General features: G+C 31.8%; 1 pseudogene across 1 annotated transcript; it reads right to left on the bottom strand.

Annotated features, from left to right (window-relative positions):
• Positions 1-1,662: 1,662 nt before the first annotated feature.
• Positions 1,663-3,557, bottom strand: LOC143579004 (NAC domain-containing protein 92 pseudogene; annotated as a pseudogene). The gene is made up of 3 exons (XR_013143379.1): positions 3,362-3,557; positions 2,482-2,777; positions 1,663-2,396 (listed from the first exon to the last, which is right to left on the bottom strand). The product of XR_013143379.1 is annotated as an NAC domain-containing protein 92 pseudogene (transcript).
• Between the last annotated feature and the right edge of the window lie 6,456 nt (positions 3,558-10,013).

Here is a 10,013-nt window from a genome sequence, read left to right as displayed (position 1 = left end):
ACGATTGCTTACAAGAATAACATTCCATTCGGAGATACTTAAGGAAGAGGGTAACAAACAGTGGTTGTTTACATTTAACAAAGTATATGCCCGCAGAAGAAGAATATAACGTAAAAAGATTCCGATGATGAAAGAATAATCGTCATGTTCCTTGAATTAATTCCGCCGGAACCGTGTCCGTAAAATATGCAAACCGCGGGATTGAAAGCAATATTAATTAATAATAATATTATCATGAGAGGTGCAACTGGAATTTAGCCACATGACGCGTTTAAGTCTTCTGACATATATAGTTTTCAAAACTTAATCAACAAAACAACCAACTGGAATATTAATACCACCTTCGACTAATACTCATTTGCCAGCATCACGTATTTAGGGTTTAATATATCGAGCCCATGTGTTTGATTCATCTCTGTATATTGTAACGCTTATAATTTATAGAGATAAACCCTAAATACTGTCGGTTCCTATGCATACAACGCCTACTACTCTATTTCGTGCAAGTTTTTATAACAATGCATGTTACACTTATTATAACGCTTATAATATATAGAGATAAACCTTAAATACTATCGGTTCCTATACATATAACGCCTCTATTATGTGCAAGTTATAGCATTGCATGTCACACTTCTTTTGATATTTTGCGCATCAAAACTTCTCACCCTTATAAATTTAGTTTATTATTACGTTAATATGTTATCATATCTTTGTTCTCATACACTTTATGTAATTATATTTGTTAATTTATATATTTTGTTTTCTTTGTTACGCATTTCTTACGAAAATATTAAACAAAAGTTTACGACTATGTTTTTGTTGGAATTGCGTTGGAATATTTGCTACGCAGTTCTAACACAGTTGTTTTTTGTCACTACCTTGTCACAATTCTGTTGCAAATTTATGGTTTGATTTTCTCGTAGGAATTTCGTTGGAAACATGTAGGAAATAGCGTTTGTAAGAAATGCGTTAGAAATTTTTGTAGGAAACATTACTCTTTTCTCGTAGTGTAGGTTATGACTGTTATATTGTCGTTTAAACATGTTCAGAGTGTGTAGTTGATTTAGGCCGATTGTGAGTGTCTTGTGTTCAATATCTGATAAATATTATATGACCAAAGAAAAGGATTTAAGGTTCGGATATTCTTAGGTGATCCTAGTTGTTTTAGTATGAAAGTTGCTCTTGTTTCGAATGTAAATTTCTCAAAGGTTGAATCTTGATATCTCTAACGGGCACACAACAATAGTGCATTAGGCCAGTCTTATCAAAGGTAAATCAAGCTCATCGAACGGTTTGATCCAACTATGCAGCCATTGACAAATGACGATGATGTGAGTTAACTCCTGATAACTTCTTGACAACTACACGTTAAAGGACGTGAGTCAAGTTTCAAGTTAACGTATGATATGATCATATGTACCGCATAATTGCATAAATGCATCGAAATCAATAGCAATGGCGTACGTTTTCTAATATAGTGATTATGTACTATCATGCTTAAGTTAAGATTTAATTAATTAGTTATGTACACATTTTCAATAAATTTACATGAACTTTGGTTACACCATCAAATTAATTTTCTATCCTAAACACACATCGCTCACTATCTACTTTGAGAGAAAAAACATACATTAAAAGATCCTAACAACCGATAATTATGATCAATAACGAAGGTTAGATGATCAATTAAATCAAGCCACCACCGATCTTTGCTGATTAATATTCCAACAAAGATACCAGTTTTTGTAACTGTAGTTCAATCATCTAGAAGATCATAGCGTCTTATATCCGTATATATCATGGACAGACGCAGAAGATATTTCTGTAGTCATTTCAGTACTAATACCTGTCTCTTGTGATGACACGCTAACCTTGCTCGATTGGTGGGTGTTATTCGTGACATATGGCTCCACCTTACATTGTCCAAACACTTTCTCATCGTCCCCTTCTAGCACACTAGCCCAATCCGTGTAACGGGTTGTCCCAGATGATAGATATGGAAAATTTGTACTAAAAGTAAGGTCATCTTGGTGGTCATTGGTGAATGGACTCATTTGAAACGAGTTGGTGTCGAAGTTGTAATCGTAAGGGGAAACAATCACGTTTTTGTAATCTTGCTCGTTTTGAAGTATTTGAGATTGGTCATAAGGCAAATAAGACGGATAGTTTTCATTGTTGTTATCTATAACGTCATTTTTATCCGAATGAGTAAAACTCGACCCTGGTCTATACTGGTTAAAACGAGGAGCAGGTGAGTCCATCAACGGTGGCAACCATGATGAACCATCTAATAACTCGTCGTTCATCCTTGTCATCCCATGTCCTGTATTTGGATTCGGGTTTTTAGTAGCTTCAGCTTTCTTCTCAACAATCCGACATACTACCCATTCATCCTGAAAATATAAAAACATTATAAGTAAATATTTTAATCAAATTGTAACACTTTTAACTAAAATAAAATTAACTTAGAAGTTGTACCTTGGAGGCTCTAGGCATGTTGTAATATGAAAACTCTCCTTCAAGCCTAAATTCATGCATGACCCAATTAGTTTTCTCTCCTTTGGGAGCTCTTCCTTTATAAAAAACAAGTGTCTTCTTCATCCCCACCAAATTTCCGGCACCGCCGGATTTTCCTTTCTTTAGTATCTCCTTATCTTTTCCGGTCGCCTTCCAGTATCCGGAATCCGTGGCTCTATTGGTTCTCATTCCAGTTGGATACTTTCTGTCTCTTTGACAAAAGAAGTACCATTCTTTCTCACCCATCTTTGCTTTCTCTACAACATAATTTTATAGTTATTTAAATTTGACGTCATTGGCTAATTATGGTACATCTTTAATTAGCAATCATTATAAGACTTTTGAGAGGGTGATTGCACAATTTCATGCATTTCTTTTTATTTTTTAATAAGAAGTATATCAAAATTTTACTAGATTCGTAACTGAATCTATTTTTCTAACGACAAACAACATATCTTACACTACTACTAATATTTAGAGTATATTATTTGTCGTTCAAGATTTAAAAAAAAACATTCAGTTATATATGATTCCACTCAATTTGATTTACTTTTATTATATAGAATATATGAATCATCATATGATCGTCCTTTAGATTCAGATACGGTCTTCAAGGGACATGGTGCGGTGTAAGATGTGTTCAAGGGACATGGTCTATATAAACCATCAAAAAACCCTCACCTTTATATAAAGGTTTGACATCTTACCATCAAACCATGTCCTGTGGACACAGTAACAGATTCTAGCTGACGATCGTAAGACGATCATAACAATGATCATCAATAGACGACGATGCAATACAATATAAAAAAAAATAGGCACCTAAATTTAAAGAACTTACTATGTAAATCCCAGGGTTCACACTTGTTCAGATCCACATCTCCAATCGCACTCGCAGTGAATTTACGATTAAGAACTCTAGGCGTAAGATAATGAGTTACAATCTCCTCATCCGTCGGATGAAACCGGAACCCTGGAGGTAGCCCGATCAACGCATCGTCTCCTTTGCCTTCCATAACAAGGTACAAAACAACAACGAATCAACGAAAACACTCACTTTTAATTTAACTAAACACAAATATACAAATCGGTTAGTGGGTTGATTATGAAGATTGAAGACTGGTTCTTCGTTTACAAAGGGAGATTAATACAGCTGTTTAGAAAGAAAAAATTGAAGGCAAGTGATAGGGTTTATATATATATAATAAGTTGCGTGGACCCCAAGCAACTTCTTGAGGAATACTCTTTGTATTTGCCTATTGTCAAACTTTTGGACTTTTATTAGAAGAAAGTGCCTGTCCAAAAGTATATATATTCATAATTCTTTTACGTATATATGTACGTATGTGTGAGGTAAGACTTTTTTATATAAAAAAGGGTAAAAATATTAAATGCTTTAAAAATACTGTTAATGGTTATCTTGTAGAAGCTTACTCATCAACCAGATTTTATATGCATAAGAATAAGATCATCTCTTCATTTGAAACAAATTTCACACATTCATATAACTAAAAATAAGTTTAACTGACACGACACTTAATTAAACAAACAAAATTTGTATGCTTTTGTTAGTTCTTGTTTGTTTCTATATTCAATCGTGATCCAATTTACAGGAATGAACATAAATTATGTCCGGCATTTACTATATGTTTATTCAGGGCGAAGCTTCCTAAGGTCCCGGTTTTTACTATATGTTTATTCATGGGCGAAGCTTCCGTTTTTTACCAAAAATTTGAGCGCAGACCTCTTGCTTATGATTTTTTAATACATTTTGAGTCCTCCCATCCGACGAACTCGTCCAAGCTTCGCCACTGTGTTTATTTATATTTATTTGTTTAGGTATAACTAAACTATTAAAAAGTTATATGCATGTAAATATACCTTTTTTTACTTTCCTTCAAATGTGTTAACATAAATGAAAACAATTGTAAACGCATACATTATTGTATGGATTATTGAGTGTTTACCCTTCAGAAATGTATATAAAGTTAGAAAAAAATTAAATATATTTGTTCATGTTAGATTCATTTAACTAATTAACGAACCATAAATTTATTTATATTTGCTTGTTTGATATAAAATTGGAGTTATGCTTGTTTGTTACTTCTTGTTATAAAGAATGGACAGAAATGAATTTATATCAAATATTTCATTAAACATGTTCGGTCCGGATAAACCCTACAAGTTAATGTTACCATTACGTACATTAATTAAAGGTATTTATATAAGAGTTGGTTACTTTTGAGAATCATGAAAAGGATATTCATGAAGCTTTTAAAATACTTGAATTTTATCCACTAAGCATGTTTTAAAAATTGAACGAGAAAGCTTTTGCAAGTTTCTTGGCTGTTAATGGTTATATAATATATGAGGTGAGGGTTTAAGTGGGACCCTTATATCTTTAGTATCAACCTGTTCACAATACTTGTAACAAAGCTGTCTTTATGGCCCTTAAGTTTGAGTGGTTGGAAGAACTACACCCTTATAATTTATGTTAATTGGCTTCTAGTAGTATATGATTTCCTTGTAACTCCTTGAATCATAATGGATCTAGCATGTAATTGTGTGAGAGCCCTAAAATTATTTTTTTTTAAATGTTTACTTATATGCAATGTTTTCATAATCGGATCGGAGAGTGAACCAGACAGACAACTGGCTTACCAGTTCAACCTGTCGGACCGGTCGAGCAACTTTGGTAAAAAAAAAATGCCGGGTATGGCTAGAAAAAAGATTTTCAAAAAAAATATAATTTTTTTTCATAGCAAACCAATTCAACCGATCCGGTTTTCCGGTCGGACCGGCCGGTTCTCGGGGAGCCGAGCGAACTACAACGTACCGGACCGGTTTCAACTATGACAAAATATGGCAAGCACAAAAGATGAACCTTTCTTATATGCTTACTTATAATCTAAAGGTTAAAGGTTATAAAACCGACACCCAACTGTTCTTGCTACTTGTCGCCTTGCTACTACAATAGTAATAAAAGAAAGTGCTGCTATTGTTAAATGATTGTTAATAGTTTTTGTTAAAGTCTTGTATTCAACTTGTTAATGTTTTCATGATTTGTACCACAGTTAAGTGACTATAAAACTAGAATTGTTTAATTGAGTATTACAAAAGGGTCCAATTCATATCTACATTGAAAAACTCATCTTCTATCTATAATCAATGGACATATTTCGGTAACAAGAAGGTCAATGTACGTACCCTCTTCACCTTCACCTTCACCTTCACCTTCACCTTCACCTTCACCTAATTCCGCCCCTAAACAAGCCGGCAAAATGAAAGTAAGAAAAAAAGTGTAAGTTTTTGAAAATAGAAGGGTGGGAATGGTGGAAGTCATAGAATTGCAAATAAAGTCAAAACTAATAGAAAGTTGTGGAAGAAGGCTTTGAACTTTAAAGTAATGGTTTATGGCTTCCAAGTTACAACTGCTACTGTAGAACGCATCAACACGCCGTTACACACACACACTCGATACACACGCACTCTACCGGTTTTGATGATAAAGTGCAACTTTTGAACACCAATAATTGGATATCTTTACAAGATATATATAATTTAAGCTTACAAAAAGTATTATTACTTTTAATACTTTTATTATATGATATTTTACAAACTTCGATTAAAATAGTATTTTATTCAAATTTATATATTTACTAAAAGGTTTTTAAACATGTATCTTAATCTAATCTTAAATATATATATATATATATATATATAAACGAAATCTTTCTAAATTCTTTTAAGCTACCAGATTTTATATTTGTAAATAAAGGTTTATCATGTATTTTACCTAAATTTACGTGTATGGGTCTCACCAAACCAAATAGCCCTTAAACGGGTAATAGCATCTCATTATATTAAAATTAATCCCGTCAAATGTTTGATATGAAAATCCTATAAAATAGGGATATACTAAAATTTAATATCTGATTTTTTTAAAAATAAGATATTATTTATAATTAAGAAACAATTTTATAGTAAAAAAGAATAAGCGGGTCATGGGTCTTACCAAACCCAGATAGTTTTTAAACCGGGTTATAATATCTTATTTATTTGTGAAACCCTTTCATTAACAAATTCTAAGTATATTATTAACTTTCTTACAATAAATAATATTAAAATCCTAAAATTTATAAATATTATAAACAAATAATGTAAAACAGCCTCGTAATACAGGGTGTAAAAGCTAGATTCTTTATATATTTGATTTACTTGTATGCTTGTATCACTAAAACTTTTTAAAATTTTTACAGTAAATAAAAAAAATATACGCATTTTCAAAGGGTGCCCTAAAGGTTGTGAAAAAGTAAACCAACACATGTTAACGAATTTTGTGTATTTACTTTATTTTCACAGTCAACATATTCATATTGAAAAAAACCATCTCATTTATTTTTTTTATTTCTTTGGTATGCATAACTTACATCGGCCGACTTTTTGATGGATAATCTCATGCATACCCTACAAACTTGTTAATATTAAGTATAGCTAAACCGAATTTTTATTTATATATATTTTTATAAGTTTATAAAATATCATCAAAGAAATTTTGGTGTGGGTGTGTGTTTGTATGATTTACCAATTTTATATGGATATTAGATTTTATCTTCCGTATTTACGGGGGTTGTTTTACATTATTCGTTTTTAATATTTATATATGTATATTTTGATTTTAATTTTACTGATTTTAAGAAAGTTAATAATTAATATACTTGATGTTTGATGATGAAATGGTTTCACAAATAAATGATATGTTATAATCCGGTTTAAAAGCTATCTGGGTGTGGTGATACCCATTACCCGTTTATTTTCTTTATTATAAAATTGTTTCTTAATTATAAATAATATTTTTTTTAAATAAAATAGGATATTAATTTTTAGTATATTCCTATTTTATAGGATTTTCATATCAAATATGTGATGAGATTATTTTTAATATAATAAGATGTTATACCCGTTTAAAAGTTATTTGGGTTTGGTGAGACCTTTACCCGTGAATTCGGGTCAAATGCATGAGAAACCTTCATTTACAAATAAAGCAATCTGATGGCTTGAGAGAATGGTTGTTTTACATTTTTTAATATTTATTTTTTAAATTTTAATTTTCTTTATTGTAAGAAAGTTAATGATATACTTAGGGTTTGATGATGAAAGGCTTTCATAAATAAATGATATGTTATAACCCGTTTAAAAGTTATCTGGATTTAGTGACCCATGACCCGCTTTTGTTTTTTACTGTAAAATTGTTTATTAATTATAAATAATATCTTTTTTCTTTTTAAATTGGATATTAAATTTTAGTATATTCCTATTTTGTAGGATTTTCATATCAAATAATTGGTAAGATTAATTTTTAATTTAATGAGATGTTATAACCCGTTTAAGAGCTATCTGGTTTTGATAAGACCCATACCCATGAAGTTGGGTTAAATCAATGAGAGGCCTCCATTTAAAAATCAAGAAATTGGGTGACTCCATAAAAGGGGGGAGCGACCACATCACAACACATAGGATTTTTTGGTTTTCGTTTATATATATTATAGATATATGATATTGTCACACCCCGACTAGCACAATGCGGAAGCATAAGACGGGAATGTAACAGACACCTCTGGTATCAATAACATTGTTTATAAAGAAACATTACAAACTAATTTACATTATATTACATTGATTATCTTTGTGATCAAACTAGGTGTTACAACAAAATACGTCGTTAAACTATTCTATTCGTACTAATAACCTTGCATCTATTCACATAGCATCGAGCATGTTCCACAATAGATAGCACGACATCACTCTATTCTAACTTTGGTAATCCTGAAAAGCAGTTTAAAACGGGTCAACTACTGGAGTTGGTGAGTTTCACGAGTTTCAAGAAAATAGTTATGAATATTCACAAGTCAACACTTGTAATCATGATATAAGTATGTATGTATGTAAATGATGTAATTATGCTAAGCTACAGTGAAGCCTTGACTGTATGTGCTGCGTGTATCCATTTCCCACGCTCAATCATGATATAAGTATGTATGTATATAAATGATGTAATTATGCTAAGCTACAGTGAAGCCTTGACTGCATGTGCTGCGTGCATCTATTTCCCACGCTCAATCAACCGCTGTGGCCCCTTTCCGCCCACAACATGCCCCGAGTAGCTATGTCTAACACTACATAGCCTGTATATATGAATATGGTCATGTGCAAACGGCACTATGTGACACGGCAACCAGGCCGATTCCGTTTGGATTTGTCAAACCAATAGTACTATTCACAAGCCACCGGCTCGAAGTTAATCACTGTGATCGTGGGGACTTTCGTGTGTTAGCACTTAGATAATTCACATCATTACAAGTTTCATATATGTATTCATAATCAAACATGCTTTTCACCCCAAAAGTTTGTAAAACTGTTTAAAGAGTGGGGTCATGAAACTCACTGTTTAGTGGATAATCAGTAGCACGTCGGTTCGAGGTTTGTATAACTTGCAATCACGGTTTCCTATAATCAATATTATAATAATATTAATATTTTGATATTATTATAATCTCAATACTAAACTGGGCTGTATAACTAATATGGGTATAGTTGGAACACCCAGAAAGTGGCAATAGGCTTAGGTTGTGATGTTGTTCAATGTCTAATACTTAAAACCGAACTTGGCTCAGATTCCCGTTTTCCCAGCTGGGCCAAGTTGTTTGTTTACGCGTTCAGAAAACAGTTATGGGGAAATAAGCTTGGATAAATGTATTGGTTAATAAAATGATTAAGTTATAAAGAAGGGTCACATACTAGGGTCCCGGATTAGCCACGGGGCCCGTTTCCATTTATTCAGTTTGATTTAAGAAGAAACGCGCACAATCTATCCGGATTGTCCAGGTTTCTCATAGAAAAGTTCGTTTTTACTTAATTAATCCAAAAATATGATTTTTTTGATCACTCTTGGTGTTCTGATATTTCCGCAGGTTCGTTAGTCGCGAACTTGCCGGTTTTTATAAAAACTGAATTTGTTTAATTTTTAAATTAGCATAATTAATTAAACGTTAATCATTAAATTATGAAAATTTAGACACTTAGTAATTAAAATATGTATATTTTTATAAAAATATTTCTGTAATTATTTACTGATTTATTAATTTGTAAAAATTCATTTTATCAGCTATATTTCGCCTGAAAATCGTCCATTTACCCCAAACAATTTCCAAAAATTCCATAAAAATTCCTGAATACTCAAATCATGTCCCAAAACAACCTGTATCAATTCCAGAAGGTAAAAAGCTCGTGCCATATTCTTTTCGGCCCAAATTCGGCTATAAAAATTCACACGAACGCATATACACAAAACACCTTTAGACTTTTCCAAATGATCCCAAAATTCATATGTGATCAAAATAAATCAAATATGAGTTCCCAGAAAAATTTCATAATTTTTGAAGTATTTTAGCTATTTTTCCCAAATAAATGTTCCAATTTGGTAATAAATTCCC

The sequence above is a fragment of the Bidens hawaiensis genome, unplaced genomic scaffold, assembly GCF_021521415.1.
Source record: "Bidens hawaiensis isolate Kalapana, Puna unplaced genomic scaffold, B.hawaiensis_p1.1 tig00029507_1, whole genome shotgun sequence".
NCBI lineage: Eukaryota > Viridiplantae > Streptophyta > Magnoliopsida > Asterales > Asteraceae > Bidens > Bidens hawaiensis.
Note: the sequence above shows the minus strand (reverse complement) of the source record. Positions and strands in the feature narration are given on the sequence as shown.